At 38.4% G+C, this 24,502-nt stretch overlaps 1 pseudogene; it reads right to left on the reverse strand.

Moving 5' to 3' along the window:
* The window catches only part of LOC149228904 (DEAD-box ATP-dependent RNA helicase 32-like), a 110,906-nt pseudogene that overhangs the window by 653 nt on the left and 85,751 nt on the right, over positions 1-24,502 (reverse strand).

Genomic DNA, 24,502 nt, shown 5'->3' on the forward strand with positions numbered 1-24,502 from the left:
TAATGAGATTGATGAGAATACAAATTCATGAATCAATTACTAATTTTTTAGAGATAAAGATCAGAAATGTGTGTACCTTCTTAGAGATGAAGTGTATTCTTTCCTTCTTATGTGTTTCATTTCCTCAAGTTCTTTCTCATAATGATTGATTTGTACATGTAATACATTGTGGGATATCTTCAAAAGTCAAAACCTAATGCAATATGCAAGAAATATTGTAGAGGGTAAAAACTTTGGATCAGATTAAAAACAAAAATAAATTCATCCTATTTAATCATGACACCATTAAATACCTAATCTCTAATACACTACATGATGCACACCCTATTAAGACCATTCCATTATTATGAACCCTTTAATATCTAACCCATTACCTATTAAATTAATAACCCAACATAACGCCAATCACTAATTTACTAAACCTTTTCACCATTGACCCACTAACCAACATGCTTTCTAACCATAGATCTATAAACCAACAATTCCTCTAATCATTGATCAACCAACTCAATCACCTCTTAGCTACCCACTTCTTATAATTGAATATCGTTGATTAAAACCATTGATTGAGTAACCAACAATTCCTCTAATCATTGATCAACCAACTCAATCACACCTTAACTACCCACTTATTATAATTTGATATGGTTGATTATAGTTAATCATGGTATATTGTAATTCAATATAGTTATTTTTAATTTTAATGCTACCAACGCACTCATACATAACCCATTAACCCATAAATTTTAAAAATATTTCTCACTACATGTGGTTATTAACATTGCTCATTACATGTGTTTATTTGGTGAAGTTTCACTTAGAGAGGAAATAACCTTTTTCATTAGAATATACAATGTCAAGCAAAATTGTGATTTTTGTTGTTGTTTAAAATAGGAAGTGGACTCTTTCATAATTTCACACAAATTTGTGATTTTTTGCTATTTAAAATACATTTTTAAATGCATAAACATATTAATCACACTCAAAAACCTAGAGGCACATATTAAACAATTTAAACTCAAGTTTTAAAAAACTCTAGATTTTGGTTAAATTAATTAAAAGCCCATATATTTCAATGAGAATTATATAAGTAGTTAATCTAAATTTTTTATGACACTTTTTTAATATATAAATTATTATTATTATTATTTTCTTATAGTTATTTTGTGGTTTTCATCACAAATTTATCCTAGTTCAAATGTTCTAGGTTTCATCTTTTTTAATACATTTTCCAATGAATTTTGTTTCAAATTTGCCCTTGGTTAAAAATTATTGGAATAGTAAATTTGACTTAGTAAATTAGAATGGTAAATTATTATAATAGTAATTTTATGTAAAGACACCTTCAAAATAAGATCAAATATGATAAATATTAAATTCTAAATATTAAAATTGGATAGATAAAATATTCTCAAGATTTTTAAAGACTTTAAATCTATTTCTACATTTTAAATAATACAACAATTAAATATCGAACTCCAAAATTCCAATAAAAAGAAAAAGGCTTGCAACAATTAAACTTCACCCTCCATAAAACAATTAGACTTCAACTTGTATACAAACTATGATTATGATGAAGATATAGTCCAGATTTAAAAATAATATTATGTATAAATACTACTGTTGTGGAGTTACATCCAAATATATTCGAGAGCTAATGACTCATCTATACTTTACGATGACATTTATTATATTCTCATTATTAAATTTAGATACATACAATATTCTCAAATTTTTTAAAGACTTTAAATCGACACTACAACACAAAGGTGATAAAAACAAAATATATTATTTAAATGGCTCCCTAGGTGAGATCCCTGGAGAGTGTACAAACACTCATACACCCACTCAATTACAATGAGTCAGATGAGCCTCCAATATATAGGCTTTCATACTAACGGGTGGTTTGAACCACTCCCTATCCAATAGGATTTCAATCCTATTCTAAATCAAAAAACACCTACACATAGGAAAGCTTAACTTTATCCATTAATGCTAACACTCCTCCTTAATGGAGAAATAGTTCACTAAAAAACTCAAATGACATACGATGCCTGCTAGTCTCAGTTTCAGCTAGGCTTTCAATGGTAAAATACAAAGCTTTCATTTTTGTCTTCTTGCAACAGAGCCCATACTTGTTCATTTGTGGATGAGGGTTCATCTTCACTTTCTTTGCTACGAGGTAGTGTTGTATTTTCACCTCATTTTTTCCCCTCTGAAGGAAAGGTTGAATTCTTATCCTCGGGTTTATGTTACTCTTTTGCTTTCAGTTTCTTTTTGCAAGTAGATCAGCTTCCTTTGAGTTAGCTTCCATCCATCAGTTACAAAGCTTCTTCTACGAGCTCATAGAAGTTGGCTTGAGCCCCTAGCGGACTTGTGCCAGGTGACCAAGTGACAGCTGCGGCAAGAGTTAGTACTTGTGCATACAACACCGTCACTTCCAAGTTTGTTACGAACTACCGGGTTGAGAAGAGTAAAGAAGGGAGTCCCAGGAGTTGCAGCATTATTGCTGCAATACTGGAGCCCACCAACCTGCAAGAGAGGTAACAAGCCAAGGCTTCAAGGTTTTTCACAGGAAAAAGAAACAAAGAGTCTCTATGAATGTTGATTCATAGTATAGTGAACGGTCTATACAATCTCCAACTTAGTCTACCACATCTCATGAACAATAGATAGTTCAAACTACTGGAGTCATTCCTGAGAATAAAGAAGAAGAAATCTTCCATGTCTTTAGTGAAATCAAAAGAAATAATGAAGAATTGTAGTTGAATACTTACACCCAGTTCTGGAAGCATTCTTCCAGCTCTCAAGCAACACTTCTTTCAGTCTTTGACATTGAGAAGGGGAATATGCAAATGGATTTCTTGCAGGCCCAAGTTCCTCAGCCCAAGAATGCATCACAATACCAGAAACACACTTCTTTTGAGTTTAATGTTAAGGATGTGCATCCAATTGATTAATTTGAGATGCACAAACAAACTGGGCAGATGATTGCTTCAACCTTGACAAATATTGCTATGAGTTTGTCAAAGATGCAGGTTACATTGGCCAACATTCAGTCACAATTAAAGTTGGAGAAGGTCTCCTCATTAGCAAAAGACACCAAGATTCAGTCTTTGGAAAATCTAGTGCTAATGATGGGATATGATCCCTCAAACATAAATGTTGCAGAGGAGCTCATTAAGAAAAAGAACACTCAAGTTGCAGCACTAAAGAAATAACTGAAACTACCAGCATCTGAGGATCCAATGGCCAAATAAATCGAGGAGACAGAGACCCAAAAGTCAGAGATGATAAAACTCATCATAGAACATAATTTGCAAATAAAACAAATGGAGGAGAAGATGTAGAAATTGGTTAAGGAGAAGGAGGAATCTGTCAAGAACATTCAAACTTCAGTGGATGTAGTCTCTCTTGTAGCAGTTCCCATCACTACAATTTCTAGTACAGCCACTACATCAACAACAGGTATAGCAAACGGAGTTGAACAACTTTCTGAAGTTGTTTAGAACCTGTCTATCGACATAGGAGAAATCAATAAACTAAAGGATGAACTCAAAGAGTTACAGCTTATGAAGTCTATATTAGACAGTTCACACACAACTGAAACCAACAGAATCAAAGGCCAAGTGGAAATGTTGAGGAAAGAACTCACAGATTCTTTCACAGGAAACAAGTTGGGTTTAGAAAAAGAAATTTCATAAGATAATATTCAATCAAAAAGATCTCTTGGAGAAAACTCAGGATGCAGTGGAATCCATAACTAGGCATCTGGAGGATATGCCAGGGACTGCTTCTAATATAATCAAACTTCTAAATTCCAAGGATGACTATGAGCTTGAGGAGTTAAGGATAAGTGACAGAACTGCAACAATATTAGAGGTAAAGAATATTATCACTAAGAGAAATATCAACCTTTAGTTACAATAAAAGTGCAACAATGTTAACAACATGGTTCACAGATTCCTCAACAAAGTTGAACCTTTGATCAACAAAGGTTTACCTTCTATGATGGTTATTAATGATAAATTGATGCCAGTTGAGGATTATGTCAAAAAGTTAACAGAGGTGGACACCCATGCAACTTCAGTAGCCAATATCAAAGGATCAACAACACCAACTCTCATAGTAAAAACACTCATGGATTCTTTCTTCATCCTAGATGAAATCAGGAATATATTTTTGGTAAAACCCACTTTTACTAAATACACCGAGATGGATAAAATCTACAGGAGGGTAGAAAATATTTCTATCCCAGATAAGAAACGTTGGGAAGAATTAACAAATTTACTTGATTAATGATTATTGAACAACATTAAGTTTTTGAGGGAACAGTCAGCTAGCTTCAACCACTTTTCAACTTTTTCAATGATAGTCATCAAGCATCATAGCACCAAAGCAGTGCCAAATCATTAGACAGTTTTATTTTTGATTGTGTAAGTAATCTATTTTTGTAAAATCAGTTTAGGATATTTTTTGTCCTACTGTTGTATAAATAACTCTCTTCATGAGTTATTAAGGGTTGCACCCTTGAAGAAGCATTTCTAGACATTTGATGTAATTAATATTTTTGGATCATTAATATGAAGCGAAGGATTCTGAATTCTGTTTTGCACAGTTTGTGTTTCCTGTAAGTGTTTCCAGTGTCATTCATTATGTTTTTCTTCATATACTTGTGTCTTGCAGAGATAACTAGGTAGGAGTAATTGCATTTAAATCTATTCCTATAGGCTTTCTGAAGTGATAATCTATAAATAGAATGAATTAGTGGACTGCTTTTTTAATTAATTCCCTCAAAATTAATAAATCATCAACATCTTTTGTAAGCTCATGTGTATTTTCTCAAACCTGTAAACATAGTTTAAAGGTTTTCATACTTATGATTATCTAGCTTTCAATTTCAAAACTGTGGTAATCATATTACTTTTTTGTTTTTGCTCATCATCATAAAAGCTATTTCACTGTGTAAATATTTATAGCAGCCCCCTGCTGAGATATTGATATTATTCAAGAGGTTAGGAACATTAGTTTTATATCTGTTTCATCCATTCGTCTCCAAAATTAAAAGAAAACCCCAAAAACAATTATCTTAGATGCTCTAGCATAATAGCTGACCATTATTATCTCAGAGGTACAACATCAAACTGGCGCCGCTACTGGGGACTCGAATTTCATTAAGTTTTCCTGGGGCAACGATATGTATTCTATTCCTTGAAGGTGATTAAAGGTTTAGAAAGGTTAAAATTCTTCACCTGGTTAACTCAACTCTCCCAAACTGGCACCTTTTAAGCACACCAGATCTCATTGAGAGGCTGACTTAGTTGATCCTCTTTTAGATCTGAGAAAAGCCAGTTCTAAAAGGGGACATCAACCCTCTTCTTCTTCTTCTTCAGTCATGCAGTTTGAATATTTAGCATCATTTGATCCTTATAGTAACATTCCATCTAATCCATATTACTCCACTTATCACCTAGGTTGCTGAACTCTTAAACATTGGAGTTGATTTCAAATCAACATTCCTCATTCATTCATTTGAATCTCATCCAAAGCCCTCACTACCACCAGGATCACCTAAAAATGAGTTTGACTTTGGTGTTAATTTACCATAACATAAACCAACAGATTTCATGTCCCCTACCACTTATTCATTTCCCCCCACTTCTAGAAAACCTGAAGCTTCTACTTCTGAACATCCTGAAGAGGCCACCTCTGTGTATTCAAATCCACTTTTTGAAACAAAGAAGGGTAGTCATCCACAGGTCCATAAGTTAGTTCTTAAGACTCCTTTGAAATCATTCTGGAGATCCCCTCCTTCTTCTCCTCCAACTAGTTCCTCACACCCTCAATCACCTTGTTGGACCCCTTCTTCAGCTTCTTCAACTTATTCATCGACACAAACACCTCATACAACACCTCCCACTATGGCTTTCCGACCTATTCTACAGGCTAGATACACAGCTTTAGTCTTACCTCCTAATCTCGATGCATTTCCAGCTGGATACTTGAAATACCTTCCCAGGTATAATGGAGAAACTGGTCCTTCTGTTGAAGACCATCTTCAAGCATTTTTAGACTTTGAAGATAACATGAATATTGAACAATAAAATGTTTACATGAGGTTTTTTGTACAGTCACTTGAAGGAAATGTAAGAATTTTGTATAGGCAGTTACCTGCAAATTCCATTATAAATTGGGAAGACCTTAAAAATATATTTAAAAACCAGTGGGGTGTGAAAAAGATCCTCTTTACATTCTCACTGAGTTTGATGAACTTAAAAGAAATTTTGGTGAACCTGTATTAGATTTTATCAAAAGATTCAATAAGATTTATCATAAAATGCCCCCTGTTACACAGTAATTTGTCACTGCCTCCTTGTCAGTCACCCTGCTGTGCCCAGAATTCACAATCACCAAGTTCTTGCTTCCTGAACTGGCCCAAAAACCCATTTATCCAAAGTTTTGTTTATCAGCGCGTCTGTTCCCAAAATACCCGCGATGACTGGCGCCCTGTAGTGTATTCCGTGCGCTACCAGCTCGGAAGGACATCACTTTTCCGCGCTGGTCGCCAGCGCGCCTTTCCTGTGTTCTTCCCCGCTGACATGACTGTCCCAGTTATGTAGACGCGGCGACATCGCGTCAGTTGCCTCATAATCCGCGCTGATCCAGTTTGGGTGAATTTGTTCAAACAGCCAGCCTTCCAGATCACTCCAGGCTTGGTTGTTAGCTTTGTGAATGTCGACTCCCTTCTATGGCATGTCTGTTCGACCCTTTGCAACAACTTCCCTTGAAGATAAGCTCATCCTTCCACCCTTATAGGAGACTCCTTCTCCTATATAAACTCTCACCATTACCATGGGCAGCTAGTTTTTTGGATAGTTAGACTTAGCTTGGAATAGCTTGGATTGTACAGAGCTTGTAGTGCTCAGATTGCTGCTATAGGTTTGGTGTGCTAGGTGTGGAAGTGATTGATTGCTTAGGGAAGGTTGTTTTGTGCTATTTGTGTGAGAGAGAGAGTTGTTTGTCTTGGGAGAATCATCCTCAAAGGTGAATGCTTGAGATACATGCTGACTGGCCCCTCCTGAGAAGGTTACCGACGTCAGAACATTTGGTTGTACTCTTCTCTATTCTGATTAATAATAGATGACTGCTATTATTGTTCCATTCTCATTTGTCTATGCAATGGTTAAATGTGAATTACATCTTTTCTGACTGATGTATGGTTGCTTTTACTAGATTTCACGCTTGTGTTTGTTTCCCCTTCGTGTGTGCAGGTACCTATTCGCGGAGATCGCGGAGGATTGTGACCAGCCAAAGCGGAGGAGCGAAGGCAACATCTCTTCGTCAAACGACAGCGCAGGAATCCAAGTAGGTGCTCTTTACCTCTTGTTTAATTGTAATTAGGAACATGCGTAGCAGCATTGTGTGATTGTTGCTAGACCCCTGCTGGGCTAGTTGGGATCGCCTCTATCCGTAGAGGGGATTTACCTCATCAACAATTTGGCGACTCCGCTGGGGACCAGCCTTTTTGTCTCCTGAGTCCATCTTTGTGTTTGAATTTGATTGCTCTTTTTTTTGAAATTGGGGATTAATTATCAGTCTTTTGCGTTTCCTGGGTTGATCTGGGAGATGCCCCTGTTTGATTGAAAGATTGGCTGTTTTGATTTGGGAGTTTTGATTTGCCTGTCACTATTTTTGAGCTCCATCGCGGATTTAATTTTAACAGTCGCGCTGACATCGCGCTCACCCTTTTGCAACATCCTGTTCATCGCATAAATACGCCTAACAGTCGCGACGATCCTGGAAAAACGGATCAGCGCGGAAAAGACGTGTATAGTCGCGATGTCAGCGCCACCTGCTAGCTTTCTACCCGCGCTGACCTTGGGTTTCTAGCTTAATTCCGCGACGACTGTGTTTTTCTGAGATCAGCTAGGTTTTTTGGGCAAAAGTCGCGCTGACAGCTCGGGTGGTCTGTGTAAAAGTTGCGCTGACTCCTGAAAAGTTGTTTTTATAACTTTATCTCCTGAATTCATCAATCTTTCTTATCCCCTGTGGTTTCTTGTCCCTCATTAGCTTGTTTTGATTGCTTTTTGGTTAAGGGATGCTCTCTCTTTGATTTCATTCGAGTGACTCTTGTGTTTTTAGACCATGTGACCTAGCCCTTTAGAAGTTTCATCGAGAAACCATTTGCTTGGGTTACTTGTCTATTCAACATTCATCCACAACCCTCTTATTGATTTGCTTGAGGCTTTTTCACTGCTTGTTGCTGGTTGATTTTTAGTGTCGATTATTGAATCACCTTTTTTATGTTGATTCGATTTCTTCACTACCAAGCATAGATTACGATTGTTTGGATCGATCAGTTCACATTCGCTTCCTCCTTGCTTGCAATCCTTGCTTGTCTTGCCGAGCTTAGATCACATAGCTCGTGCGGAACTTAGTTTTCCTTTTGATTTGGAAGCCTTCGATGGATGTTTTGGGAACTTTGTGTGCTTTCATTAAGTGATTTGCTTGGTGTTCCGGTTCCTCCAAATTCATTTAGATGCTTTGTGCCATTGGAAGAAAATCAAACTAGTAGCTTTGCTTTGAGAATTGAAAAGGAAAAGAACATTTCGTTGATTTGCATTTTCAAAAGAAAAAGTTTCCTTTCCTTGCTTTTAGCTGCATTAGGTTGCTTGTTTGCTTGTATTTGTTTTGTTTGATCAAAATTCTTTACCCTCTCATAGCTAGAATTCATCGAACAAAATGAAATTCTTTGGCATGTAGTTAGCATCTAGGTAATTGTGAGAGAACATACGATAGGGCCTGAAATCGAAACTTAATCTCAAGATCAACTATAAAATGAACCGAATGAATCTAAAAACGCATTGGAACTAAACGCAAGCATCTAGAGGTCTAGGTTAGAGACGTGTTCCGACGTCTTTAAACATAGTCACTGTTGTTTCACATTAGGTTGGGTGATTCCTCCTTCTGTGACTCAATAGTGGTCTAACACGGACTGCGCTCCCACGTACCGTCGCGTATATAGGGAGACCCCACTAGGCTTTTATCCTTTATCTATAGGAAGCCGAGTCTGCCGCCTTACGATTCGCAATGTAGTGAACACAGCATTCACAAAGATTGACCACCCGTACCCTAAAAAGTGTTCTGTGGTTTTGCGAAAAGTCTGGCACACCTTTTACCTAGAATCTCCAGAGCAGTCACTTTTGATCCTTTTCGGACTCCCTCAATGAAAAGGTGCCAGTGAGCTTCTTGTCACTTCGTGCTCATTAAACATTCGAAGGAGACTAGAGTCATCTTTTCGTCCTTTTCTCGACTCTTGAAACATGAAAAGGTCAAGTTCAGTTCCTGTGTCTTAAAAATTTATTCGGCCACAATAACATCACCTGATTAGATCTCGTGTGCGTTAGCTTGAGTAGGTTTCGTTTTCGTTTGCTATGGCAACTTTTCCGGGATTCACTAACCCAGGTTCCCCATCTGATGGGAATCCAGGACAATTCCCTCCTCTTGGGAATGTTGGTGCTCCGTATATGGCGACGTTGTCCCTACCAGGGTTAACTGTCGGGTTGCCTGTGTGGTTGTTTTCAACCTCTTTGGTCTCTACCGTATCGGCTGTTAGTCCATCAGTCCCTCCACCTGAACAACATCATGTTGATCCTAAGGTGGATCTCTCCCCTTCGACGCCTACTTCTACGTCATCCTCTTGTGCTTCGCCTGGTGAAATTCTCGATGTGAGTAACCAGGTGGCTAAGAAGAAGAAGAGGAAGACCAAGAAGAAGAAGTCCCCTAAGGGAGAGCCTACACACACAGTTCCCCTTCTCAGTCCAGCTATCCACTCCAGTACACCTGAAGTCGGGTCACCTTCTGCTCCTCCGCGGAAGGTTAAGTTTCCTTGTCGATTATGCAGGGAGGACCATCTGCTTCGTGATTGTCCTGGCATTCCCAGGGTACTAGAAGTATGGTCTCGCGATCCGGCCCGCCCCACATCGTCCGCTGAAGCTCACGGTGATGCTACCTCATCAGTTGGGAAGGGTAAGGAGAAAGGGAAGTTTCGAATCCCCTGTCGACTTTGTGAAGGCAAACATCCCCTTCACCTTTGTCCCCTCATGGATAAAGCCTCTGCTGTGTTGGAAAGTCTTGCTGCTCCTCCGAATCCATTTCCCGCCGGTTATCAACGTCTTTCTACAACTGTAGATCGCGCCCTTGTTGACAAAGAGATTGCTTCAGATTCCTCTCTTGTCCAGGCTCCTCTTCCCGAACCTGGCTGTCCCCAGCCTGTTCCAGACCCGCCGTTGGTCGGAAAGAGTGTTGATTCGAGTTCACCTCCTCTCAAGCACTCTGTTTCGGAAGAGCAAAATTCTCATGTTCTTCTCGTCTCCTCAGATTCTCCTGAGCTTGATAAAGGTTCTCCTGAAACCTCTCCGGAGAATTTAGATTCGGTTCTTTCCGAGCAGGGGGGCAACCATATGGTTCCCCCACCAAGTAGTTCGGTCATTTCCTTTGATTGGAGTCGTTTGACTACCCCTCCCCTTCCATCCCACGTGCCTTTCTGGGTCACCGCCTATGCTTGCAATAAGGCGCTGCCTGGCACTGTGTTAGACGAAGGAGCATCGGTTAGTCTTATGCCCGTTACTACTTGGCGAGCTTTGGGTTCCCCATCGCTTGTACCTGTCGCACCGCATCTCACCGCGTTTGACGGAGGAACGAGTCAGCCATTAGGGATCCTTCCAAAGTTTCCTATTACTTTGGGGGGCAAGACTGTCTATATAGACATCTCAGTTACCCAAGGTTCTTTAGACTTCAGTCTTCTCCTTGGTCGTGATTATGTGTATGCCATGGGAGCCCTTGTTTCTTCACTTTTCCGTGTGGTTTGTTTTCCACACGATGGAAGAATCGTGACGTTCGATCAATTATCGTTCGTTCGTCCACAAGCCCCTCCGGCGCACTCGTCCTTCCCTCCCGGCTTTCATCCACAAGTTGCATCTGCCTCGCCGCAAATCAACTACGTGGCCACCTACCCCGTGCCCGTACCCAGTGATGACACCATCGTGCATAGTGTCTTGGGGGCATTAGGTCCTGATTTCCAAGATGTCGGCCTTCCCTCCGGAGCCACTTTCTTGGGGGCCTCCACTTCCCGTTCATTATGATGAAGTCTGGATGGAGCATAGTTCCTGATCTTGTGTCAAGCTCCTTAAAAAATGAAACTGGGTCTGGTCGGAGCATAGTTCCTTTCCGGTGTCAAGCTCCTTAAAAAATGAAACTGGGTCTGGTTGGAGCATAGTTCCCGATCTTGTGTCAAGCTCCTTAAAAAATGAAACTGGGTCTGGTCGGAGCATAGTTCCTTTCCGGTGTCAAGCTCCTTAAAAAATGAAACTGGGTCTGGTTGGAGCATAGTCCCTTTCCGGTGTCAAGCTCCTTAAAAAATGAAACAACCCCCTTTTTTCCAATTGAGTCTTTGATTAAGATCTCGTGAAATCCAAGTCGAGTCTTTCCAAGCTCTCGAGAGTGAACCTTCATTCCATCCACTTTGTTGAATGCAATGAAGCTTGGGGGGCATGTACCTTGATTTGCGTCATTATGCTGGGGGCATGCGAGCTTACAACAAGCATAGTTTTTCGTTTCAAGCTTGTGTAAACATGAAACCGAATCCAAGCAGAGTTCTCCATGGTTCAAGCTTGTGTAAAAATGAACCCATACCCGATTTACATCTCGTGATTGCCATTTTTATCCGCCGAATTCTGCTAGATGAGCCTTGGCTGTTTTCATTCCATCGTCGCCATCTCTTTGGCTGATCATATGCTTTCACTTGGTTGTTCATCCTTTCCTGAGGAACCGCAGCGATGAGTGGTTTTATTAGCCAGCCTCTTGACCATTACATGTTTTGAACAGTTCCACCATTGCCGGAACCAGTTGCTATCCTTTATACCACTCGTTCCTCTAGGACGAGTCACCTTTAAGCTCTTTTCTGACTCGTAAAATGTGAAAAGATTGCAGAGTATTTTTCCCTTTTTGACTCGTTAAAGAGAATAAAAATGGAGGTCTGCTTTCAGCTCTTTTCTGACCGTTTAAAGATGAAAAGATTGCCGAGTCCCCCTCTCGACTCGTTAAAGAAATGAGAGGCGGTCGCCTTTAAAGCTCTTTTTTCGACCGTTTAAACTAAAAAGATTGCCAGGTTTTTGTCGTTTCGAACTCGTTATCGGCTCTAAAACGACGTGTTTTCGACCGCTTTTTTACTTTTTCGGGTCAAAAGCACTATTTACAAAAAGTACTCCTCGATCGTAATGATCGGGCAGTTCTTTCGAGCATTGTTTTATACTTTTTCGGGCTCGAGAGACACAACTGTACGAAAAAGGACCCCCCTGGAGTCTCCTTTTCCGCATTCTTTTCAGACTCTCGAAACAAGAAAAGAAGCCGAGTTTTTCCTTTGTCAGGCTCGTTAAACATTTGATGACATTGGGTATTGTCGAAATGACGCTCCTCAAGCATATGCTATCCCTGTCAAGCTTGTCATCCAAAAATAATCGGGGTACCTGCCAGAAATGGTGGGGAAAATGGAACTATAATCGTAGTCGTGTCGGCAGTATGTCGCTCTTGAACATGGCACTCTTCTGCTTCGTGTCTGGGTGGGACCATCTCATCTTATCTTTCACTGGCCTCCGTGGGTTTGGGTTATCCTATTTGACCTCTCATCTGCTTATTGCCCTGTCACCATGACCCTTACTCATTTGATGTCAAATACTGCCAAGCCCGCCACAGTGCCGCCGATATGTTCAAGAGAAGTTGACTTCTGTAATCATACAACCTCATCTGCTATCTCACACAAATCATTTTTCCTCTGTCTCGCGTCGATGATGTGGGAAACATTATGGCCCACCTTCGATCAAGGTCACTTCCTGTCGACTTCAGCTCATTATCCAGGAAGGTGACTTAGAGACTCCCTTCAGGTGCCTTAGAGCCTGCATGCCCTAATGGCAGGTTCTTCGTGTTCGACACGAGGTTTACATCATTGGCCTCCGATCGAATGATTCTGTGGGTGTTCGACACCAGCTCATTGATTCACATGCCGCGGATTGTACCTATAGTACCTTGAGGGCCATTGTCATTATTGGTGGTTCCTCTCGCGTCTGTTAACAGTTTTCATCATTGACTGGTAATCAGACGATGATCATGCATGTTCGACTTCAACTCATATATTCACATGCTTGAACTTGTACTTTGTTCGGATCGGGACGGAGCGCGAGACCCTAGATCTCTGTCTGTTATGGTCCAGGTTGCGATTTTGTGGGTGATCATTACATGACTCATTGATGGATGGCTGCGCCCATACCTGAGTCTTCATGGATGGCTGCGACCATACCTTATCATTATTATGGTCTCTTTAGTTGGGTGGCTGCGTCCATTCCACAGACCTTTTCGCATGTCTTTTGGATGGCTGCGCCCATGCCTCGACTGCATGTACTTGACTATCAGAGATATTTCGGTCCTTCCTGGTGATGTTCCAGTTCGGCGTGTGTTGTAAAGCATTTCACCCCTCCCACTCTCTCGGTCTTCATGCTTTAGGGGGCATCTGTTACACAGTAATTTGTCACTGCCTCCCTGTCAGTCACCCTGCTGTGCCCAGAATTCACAATCACCAAGTTCTTGCTTCCTGAACTGGCCCAAAAACCCATTTATCCAAAGTTTTGTTTATCAGCGCGTCTGTTCCCAAAATACCCGCGATGACTGGCGCCCTGTAGTGTATTCCGTGCGCTGCCAGCTCGGAAGGACATCACTTTTCCGCGCTGGTCGCCAGCGCGCCTTTCCTGTGTTCTTCCGCGCTGACATGACTGTCCCAGTTATGTAGACGCGGCGACATCGCGTCAGTTGCCTCATAATCCGCGCTGATCCAGTTTGGGCGAATTTGTTCAAACAGCCAGCCTTCCAGATCACTCCAGGCTTGGTTGTTAGCTTTGTGAATGTCGACTCCCTTCTATGGCATGTCTGTTCGACCCTTTGCAACAACTTCCCTTGAAGATAAGCTCATCCTTCCACCCTTATAGGAGACTCCTTCTCCTATATAAACTCTCACCATTACCATGGGCAGCTAGTTTTTTGGATAGTTAGACTTAGCTTGGAATAGCTTGGATTGTACAGAGCTTGTAGTGCTCAGATTGCTGCTATAGGTTTGGTGTGCTAGGTGTGGAAGTGATTGATTGCTTAGGGAAGGTTGTTTTGTGCTATTTGTGTGAGAGAGAGAGTTGTTTGTCTTGGGAGAATCATCCTCAAAGGTGAATGCTTGAGATACATGCTGACTGGCCCCTCCTGAGAAGGTTACCGACGTCAGAACATTTGGTTGTACTCTTCTCTATTCTGATTAATAATAGATGACTGCTATTATTGTTCCATTCTCATTTGTCTAGGCAATGGTTAAATGTGAATTACATCTTTTTTGACTGATGTATGGTTGCTTTTACTAGATTTCACGCTTGTGTTTGTTTCCCCTTCGTGTGTGCAGGTACCTATTCGCGGAGATCGCGGAGGATTGTGACCAGCCAAAGCGGAGGAGCGAAGGCAACATCTCTTCGTCAAACGACAGCGCAGGAATCCAAGTAGGTGCTCTTTACCTCTTGTTTAATTGTAATTAGGAACATGCGTAGCAGCATTGTGTGATTGTTGCTAGACCCCTGCTGGGCTAGTTGGGATCGCCTCTATCCGTAGAGGGGATTTACCTCATCAACACCCCCTGATTGTAAACCACCTGTAGCAACAACAAAGTCTAGATTTTCTAAAGCCTTTGATGATGATTTTGCTATTATAATGAGAGAGAGAACTTCAAGAACTCTTAAAGATATGCAAACAATGCTATTAAGGTAGAAGAAAACAACACTACTTCAACTTCTTTGAAAGCTAAAGAGGAAAAGGCCCAAATAAAACTCAAATCAACACTAGAGACTTCTAGTTCCTCTAAGACTAAAATAGAAGATTCTAAAATAGATGAAATAACTTCTCTTCTTAGAAATCTATCTAATATAATTTCGAAGATTGAGACTCAACCTAGGACAATCCAACAAACAGTTTCCAGACCCCAAAATTAAAATTAAGGTCAATATAAAAGAAATCCACAATTACAAATTCTTCAGAGACCTAGTTAATCAACAATCTGATGATAATACTATGACCATCCCTGAAGATATAAATAATATGGATACTTCCTCTGATCAAATAGTTATTATTCCTCTTACACAACAAAATCAGGTTCAAGAAGATCAAGAATCTTCACAGGTTTCCAAATACCATGCCTTCTCTGAATTTTTAATTGCAGAGTTGAACAAAAGATATGACCTTAGGCCTAGGCCTGGCCTTGGAAGACCTCCTAAGGAAACTCCAGTAATTGAACCTCATGCCAAAACTACTCAAACTCAAACAAATTTTATTCGACCATTAGATCAGTCAATTGATACTCCTCAAAATGACAAAAATGCATTGATTACATTTAATGTTGAAAAAGAGAGTTAAAATCCCAATTCCTCTTTCAAAACTTTCTAAAAACCCTGGGTATAAAAATCAGCTCTCCAAATGGATACAAAATACCTCAGTTGATGCTAAAGGTGATATCATCAGTTTGCAAGATGAAAATATAGCAGTTGTTTTTGGCCCAAGCTTAGATATGATAGATGAAATAGTGCCTCCTTTCTATGTAACTCTTAAGACAAATGATTCCATGTTGTAGAATTGTATGCTTGATTCTAGAGCATTACATAACCTCATGCCAAAGACTATCATGGATCATTTGAAACTTGACATAACTAGATCGTATCATGACTTGTACACCTTTGATTCTAAAAGGGTGCCTTGCTTAGGATTGATAAAGGATTTAGTAGTCACCCTTGCCCAAATTCCGATGAAAAGTGTAGTACTTGATATAGTTGTCACATATATCCCTCCCAAATTTGGAATGCTCCTTTCAAGGTCTTGCTGTGCCAAACTAGGGGGAACTCTTCAGATGGATATGTCTTATGCTACTATTCCAGTTTATGGGGGAGAAAAACTAAGATTATACACGGAGGTGATATTTGTGCACACTGTTTGCAAAATAGATCAGCAAAGGAACCATCCCATTTATGTAATTGACCAAGATTTTGGTTGCTTTCAACTCTCTTCAAACCAAGTGCATGAAACTCAAGTTAAAATTGAAGATGTAATTGAAAGTCCAGTACCAAATCAAACTGATATATGGAAACTATTCTTTGATGGCTCCTATACAAAAGATGGATCAGGAGCTGGAGTAGTTTTAATATCACCAGAAAAAGAAAACATTACCCAATCATGTAAGCTTGACTTCGAAGTTACAAATAATGTGGCTGAATATGAAGCTTTCCTTTTGGGATTGCAATTAGCCAAAAGCTTAAAGGTTCAAAACTTAATTGTTTTTACTGATTCAGAACTTATTGTCAAACAAGTGAGAAATATTTTCCAGACTAAACATCCTAGAGTTAGGTCTTACCAAAATGAAGTATGGGATTCAGTTGAAAACTTCTTTGATGCTTTTAATTTGACTTATATTCCAAGATATCATAATATTCATGCAGATGCCTTAGCTATTTCTGCTAGTTCATTTAAAATTCTTGATCAGACTAATTTACTCTACCAAATACAAGTCAAGTATAGACCATCTATCCCAGACAATCTAAAACACTGGCAAATATTTGAAGATGATGAACACTTGAAATCTTTTCAGCAAGTTGTAGATCAATTTTCTATTTTACAAATTGATGAAGATAGATCGAAATAAATGAAAATACAAGTGAGAATAATACTTCAGATTTTAGTTCAAAAATTGTTGATCATGATATTATTCAATTGTCTAACAATTTTATTCCCAAAGGCTTGATACCTTTAGAAAAATTGTTTGATCAAAATGATGTCCTCCGAAATCCTCAGTCCATTTCTTTGGAAGAGGACATAGAAGAAATTAACATTGGAACAAATGATGATGTCAAAAGCATAAAAATTTGTGCATCTCTAAACCCTAAGATTAAAACTCAATATCTTAAGTTACTTCAAAATTATAAGGATGTTTTTGCTTGGACCTATGCTGATCTAAAAACTTATGATACTTCTTTAATATAGCATAAGATCCCTTTGAAGCTAGAAGCAGTACCTTATCAACAAAAACTTAGGAGGATTAATCTAGTGCTTATACCAACTGTCATAAAGGAAATTAAGAAATTTCTAGATGCCTAGATCATTCTCCCTCTTAGATATTCTAATTGGGTTGCAAATTTAGTTCCTGTTAGGAAAAAGAATGGAAAAATTAGACTTTGTGTGGACTTTAGGAATTTGAAAAGCATGATTAAAGGATAATTACCCTTTACCCAAAATGGATCAGTTACTTCAAATGGTTTCAGGAGCACAAAGACTTTCTATGCTTGACGTTTTTTCAAGTTATAATCAGGTGAATTTTGATCCAATAGACACGGAAAAGAGAACCTTCACTACACCCTAGGGTACATTTATGTATGCTAGAATGCTATTTGGCTTATCAAATTTTGGAGCAACATTTCAGAGAGCTATGGATGTAGCTTTCATGGGTTAGATAAACAAGTTCGTGGTTGTTTATCTTGATGACATTACTGTTTTTTCTAAATCTGATCAGAAACATCTGAAGCACTTGATCAAGGTTTCTTACAGGTGTAGAAAATTTGGGATATCATTGAACCCTAAAAAGTATCTCTTTGCTATCAAAGAAGGAAACTATTGGGCCATATAATCTCAAAGTAAGGAGTGGTAATTGATCGCAAGGGTGTGTCTGCCATTGAAAGATTGACCTTACTTAGAAACAAGAAATAAATTCAAGCTTTTCTGGGTAAGATTAATTTTTTAAGGAGATTCATCCCAAATTATGCAGAGATTGTAAAAGATATAACTGACATGCTCCGAAAGGATCATGAAGTTAAATGGATTGTCTCTTCCAAGCAGGCATTTGATCATATCAAGAAAGCTATCTCCGAAGCTCCCACCTTGGCCAACCCTGATTATACTAAACCATTTAGTATATTTTATTTTGCCTCAGAAACAACCCTTGCTGTTGTTCTATTACAAAAGAATGAAGGTTCCCATGACCAGCCCATAGCCTTTTTCAATAATTTTATTAGAGATGACGAGCTTAAGTATGACATAATTGAGAAGCAAGCATATGCCCTCATTCAAGCCCTGAAATATTTCAGGATGTATGTCATACATTCACCTATTACTGCTTATGTTCCTAATGGTGCTACAAAAATTGTTTTAACTCAACCTGACATTGATGGTAAAAGAGGTAGGTGGATCACTCAAATACTTGAGTTTGATATAACTATCAAAACTACAAAGCTAGTAAAAGACCAAGGATTAGCCAAGCTTTTGGCAGAATCAAATTGCAAAGTTATTGGAATCAATTCTATTTTAGAAGTACAAGGGAAGAATCCACAAGAACCTTCTGTCCTTGCACAAGGGAAGAATCCACAAGAACCTTTCCTAATTTTATAAGGGGAGAATCCACAAGAACCTTCTCTTCAACTTGAAGAAAAGAATCCACAAAAACCTTTACCTTCAAATCAGATTAGCCCTTTACATATTGATGAAAAATTTCTATTGTCAGATTGGTATCAAGACATTGTAAATTTTATGCTCCATTTTGAGTTCCCAACATCATTTTCTAAATCCCAGTGTAAAACTCTTAAATTGAAAGCAGTCAAGTACTGCATCATAAATGCAAATTTGTACTGGAAAGATCCACTGAATATTTTGTTATGTTAGGCCCCTATACTACTAGTGTAACCCCTTATTGTTATTAGTATAACCCCCTTATTATATTGATGTACCCATGTATTGCCCATATTGTTACTATTGTGCCCCATATAAGCCCATTATTGTTATTATTGTGCCCTTACATTATTATTGTTATGTCAGCTCTGATTATATTATGACCCCTTAGACTCCTATATATAGAAAGGAGGTCTTTTCATTTGTATCATCCAAGAATTGTTCATTTGTGTAATGTAAAGGAGGTTTCCCCCTCGAAGAGGCTTATTTCTAAGGCGTTCATCTATCTTTTCTATCTTTTTGTGAGCTGGTTTCATAACATTTAGTATCAGAGCTTTGAATTCTAGGGCTTCGCTGCTCCAAACAGGTCATCGTGGCATTTGTGCTATAACTTCTTTTCTGCGATGTTTCAGATGCTAAAACAAAAACCCATTTGGGCCGAAATCGTTCTGAACCACAGGTCCGAATTTCAGAGCTTTTTGTGCTATATTTACGGAGATATGATCTAAGGAAGTTGGCATTTTTGTAGACTCCTGAATTACATTCCAAACAGGTGACCTAGGGAAAATAGTCATAACTTTGTTTTTGAGCATCAGATTGCAATTTCACAAGAAGTTATAGAAAGAGGACAGACTGTAGTTTCCTGTGTATATTTTTCATATCCTAAGGTTGAAACAGTGACACGCGGTACTTCCTACAAGTTCGCTCTTCTGAAAAGGTATATAATCAGGTCATCTTGGGAGATTGTGCATAACTCTTTCTTGGAGAATCTAAATTCGATTAGACTGGTGGAATTAGAAAGAGGACATAGAGGGCTACTTCAGGTCACAATTATAGAACTATAAGAGTTGAAATTACAGAGTTATAGTCATTTCAATATCGAGCTCCTAAAATCAAGAAAAGTCGATATGGGAAGTTTGATGGCAAGGACCTGGTAAATTGGATACTTCAGATGGAGCAATATTTTGATCTACTTGGTGTACCACTGTTACAAAAGGTATGTATTGCATCTTCATATTTAGAACCAGATCATTTTTTATTGTATAAAGGGCTTTGTTCTCATAAACAACTTGTTACGTGGTCAATTTTCACAAAGGAAATGATAGAACATTATGAGAATACAAAGAGAAACACCTTCTTTAGAGCAACACCACAACAATTGGAAAGAGTAAAAGGGCTTTGTTACATAGTGGAAAGTAAAATTATGGCAACAAGGAAGTCTACCCCTCACAACTATAAATATGGAAGTGTTGTTTCTCCTATCCTTCCACAACCTACAAGGGTTACACCACAACAATTGGAAGAAAAAATAGAAAAAGGGCTTTGTTACAATTGTGATAGCAAATGCACTAAAGGTCATAAGTGTGCCGAGAAGAAATTATTTTACATATAGTATGAAGAGGAGGAAGAAAATGATCAAGAAACATCAAAAGAAGAGGATATATGCTAGGACCCAACCCCAGAGAAAGAAGAAATGAATCAGACCATATCTTGTAAATCATTGGTAAGAATTACCACTCCTCAAACTCTCAAGATAGAAGGACATATCAAGAAGAAAAAGGTGCAAGAAGTGAAAGATCACATCGAGAAAGAAGAAATGAATCCAACCATATCTTGTAATTCATTGGTCGGAATTACCACTCCTCAAAATATCAAGATAGAAGGACATATGAAGAAGAAAAATGCTCAAGAAGTGAAAGATCTCATTGAGCATCAAGAAATGAATCCGACCATATCTTGTAAAGGATTGGAAGAAATTACCACTCCTCAAACTCTAAAGATATAAGGACATGTCAAGAAGAAAAAGGTTCAAGCAGTGAAATATCACATCGAGCATCAACAACAAGTTCTCCAACTTTTAAAGGATAACACCACTTTGGTGCAAAATCGAATGAAACAACAAGTAGATCAACATCGTAGTGAAAAAGGCGTTCATCTATCTTTTCTATCTTTTTGTGAGCTGGTTTCATAACATGTTATTATGTTTAACAGAATCAAAAACTGAAGGAATCATTGATGAGTTCCATATATGATTTTGTGGAGGACATTATGTTTGGAGAGCAACAACATACAAGATTTTAAAGGGAGGATTTTATTAGCCAACATTTTTCTTGCAAGTAGGGGCAAAGGTCAGAGGTTGTGTTCCTTGTCAGATGTTTTTTGGTAAGAAGAAACTAGCAGCTCTTCCATTAGTACCATCAATAATCTTAGCACCTTTCCTTTATTGGGGATTTGATTTTGTTGGAGAGATCCATCCCACTTTAAGTAATCAGCATAGAAGGATCCTCACATTAATATACTACTTCACTAAATGGGTGGAAGCAATTCCGATAAGAAATGCTACCGATTCAAATCCACAAGAACCTAAAGAAAAGAATCCACAAGAACCTTTACCTTCAGATCATATTAGCCCTTTACATATTGATGACAAAATTCTATTGTCATATTGGTATCAAGACATTGTAAATTTTCTGCTCCATTTTGAGTGCCCAACATCATTTTCCAAATCCCAATGTAAAACTCTTAAATTGAAAGCAATCAAGTACTGCATCATAAATGCAAATTTGTACTGGAAAGATCCATTGAATATGTTGTATTATGTTTAATAGAATTGGAAACTAAAGGAATCATTGATCAGTTCCATATAGGATTTTGTGGAGGACATTATTCTTGGAGAGCAACAGTATACAATATTTTAAGGGGAGGATTTTATTGGCCAACATTGTTCTTGCAAGTAGGGGCAGAGGTCAAAGGTTGTGTTCCTTGTCAGATGTTTGTTGGTAAGTAGAAACTAGCAACTCTTCCATTAGTACCATCAATAATCTCAACACCTTTCCTTCAATGGGGATTAGATATTGTTGGAGAGATCCATCCCACTTCAAGTAATCAACACATATGGTTCCTCACATTAACAGACTACTTCACTAAATGGGTGGAAGCAATTCCGGTAAGAAATTCTACCGATTCTGTAGTAATTAAATTCATTGAAGAAAATATCTTATCTAGGTTTGGTTGCCCAGTTCAGATTGTCACAGATAATGCAACATCATTCTATAGTGTTAAAATGATTTAGTTTTGCCAAAAATATCAGATTTGTTACATCATTCAACTCCATGCTACCCTCAAGGTAATGACCTAGTAGAATACTCAAATAAAAGTCTGGTAAAGGTAATCAAAAAGACCCTAGCAAATCATAAAAAGAGTTGGGACTCTCATTTATTTTATGCAGTATGGGCAAACAGAATAACTCCAAAAAGATTTACTGTGAAATCTCGTTTTCAGTTAGTCTATGGGAAAGATGCAATTTTTCCCACCAATTTGGCTTTCCCAGTTTTGAAATTCTTGCAGGGATCAACAGATGAACCTGATGATTTTTAAAGAAGGATAAATTAGTTTATTGAATTAAATCAAAACAGAGATGAAGTTCAATACAAATTAAAGAAATATCAGAATAAGATGAAAATCATGTTTGACAGAAGAGCCAGGGAAAGGGACTTCAAGGAAGGTGACCTAGTTCTAAGATGGGACTCCAGGAGGGAGGAAAAGGGAAAGCATGGTAAGTTTGATAACCTATGGTTTGGTCCTTTAGCAATTGCTGAAGTAAAGGGTAAAAACACTTTTGTGCTACAAAATCTTAAGGGACTATATTCCACTTATCCTGTAAATGGAAAGTTTCTCAAACATTTCATTCAATACTGAGAAGTTGGAATATATTTCATTGTAAAAACTTCAGTTTCTTTTACTTTTTAAGCTGTCAGTGAGATTGTTTACAACAAAGGACTCCATAGCCCGAGGAGAAGGCACATGGATCTGCAGGTTCTCTACATTCTATAGGAGAAAGCAGTTCCCAGTTGGAGCCAATGTTGTAGCATTTTTTGGTTTTGATAAGTTAGAATAAATTAGACAAAAAATGAAAATGTATCTACAAAATGTTAAGATAGGATATGGACAAAAAGAATATTGAATAAAAAAATGTTAGGAAAATATTTTGATAAATATGTCCATATGAAAGAAAATGTTAGGGTAGATGCCCTAAAAAATGAAGGCAAAATAAAATGTTAGTTTAGACAGAAAAGAAAAAGAAATCAACTCTAAAAGTGTTGAAAATATAAATGCCACTACTTTGTTCTAAATTCAGTTTGAAAAATAATAGTTGTGTGCAGTTTGTTTAGATGCCACACTAGGTTATTTTATCTAATTATACAGTTACATCATCATTGGATTTGTTTTAAATTAATTCTCATAGGTAGAAAATAAATTGGCTGAACAGTTTAATCTGAGCCAATGGAAGAAATAAGGTATAGACATAGATTGTTCATAAAAATAAAATATTGGGTTGCTAGCTCAAATGCACTCTGGAAGGATAAGTAAAAATGTTAGGAATAGAAGGGTAGGTAGAAATCTGAAAGTTTGAGATGCTAAAATGGTTATTTCCTAAAGATCAAAACATTGAGGGTGGGTAAGCGTCATGCAAGTTCCCTATGCGATACCGATGTTAACCGTTGGATGACTGTTGATTGCTGACCGTGGGATAAATATCACATCACATCATTCATAAGTGAATGAACCTTGGGTGTAAGAAAGTGCAATTTGTGATGTCATTGCCGACCATTCGATTTTGAGAGAGGAGATCAATGAAGTAGATTTAGTTGTTGTTCAATTGATGTTCAATTTTTGTATAGTTGTTGTTCAATTGTTGTTCAGTTGCTATTTAATTGACTTCCTGCATCATTTTTCGAATAACCAAAGTTCATTCTTTATGTTATTTCATTCATATGCTATCACTTCATTCATTAAAACACCCTGACCCATAGCCGCCGTGTCCACCTATCATATCGTGACCCCACCGTTCATTCCCTGCCCACACGTTAAACTCCCTCCACCTCACCTCTCGTCCCGCACACTCCTTCGCAATCATATGGCCCACACTCCCTTTCAGCCATCATTCATTGTTCGAAGTTTATTGGCTTGGGGCGGGGGGGGGGGATGGGTAGTCTTTAATACCGCCTATATAAACCACAAAGTACCTTTTAGTCTTTCGGGACTAAAAGTACCAAAACCACAAACCACTTTGTCTTACCCCGAAACGCGGTATCTTTCATTGCTGTTACCACCACCCCACATCACCTCCACCTCACGTTCACTTCATATTTCCCATCCAATCATCTGCCACCTATCTATTGCCCATTCATTTCTGCTACCGCACATTTATAACCAAATGTCCATTAATTAACCCGTTGGATAATTAATGAACTTTCAAATGTTTGGCGCCACCTTCCCACTCCAATTTTCTATTTATAAACATTGTTTCATGCATTTCAAAGGTTACACAATTAACTTCTGCAATCGAGAGTATTCTTCAAGCTCGCCTACTAAACATATCAGCCACTGTCTGAAATTCTAGCAGCAATTTGTCATGTTCGCAATCACACCTTCCTTGTCCACTTGTCAGTTACCTGTCTCCACTCTATTAACTCCTTTTACCATTTTGTCATTTACAGTCCGCAGTTTCGTTTGAAAAAATGCCTCCCAAGGGAAAAGAAATTGCAGAAGTTTCAAATCCTCTCATTCAACCACAGGTTGATTTCCACCATACTCCATTAGTTGACAAGGATTGCAAAATCATTGAGACTTCTTCTCAATTTGATCTATTAGAAATCCATTGTTGGTGGGAAGAGCAGCTAATTGACTAGAGTGATGAAATTGGGCTTTAGGAATCCCA

This window comes from Pinus tabuliformis, chromosome J, assembly GCF_031772625.1.
Source record: "Pinus tabuliformis cultivar Carrire ecotype Pingquan chromosome J, CPIR1, whole genome shotgun sequence".
NCBI classification, from domain to species: domain Eukaryota; kingdom Viridiplantae; phylum Streptophyta; class Pinopsida; order Pinales; family Pinaceae; genus Pinus; species Pinus tabuliformis.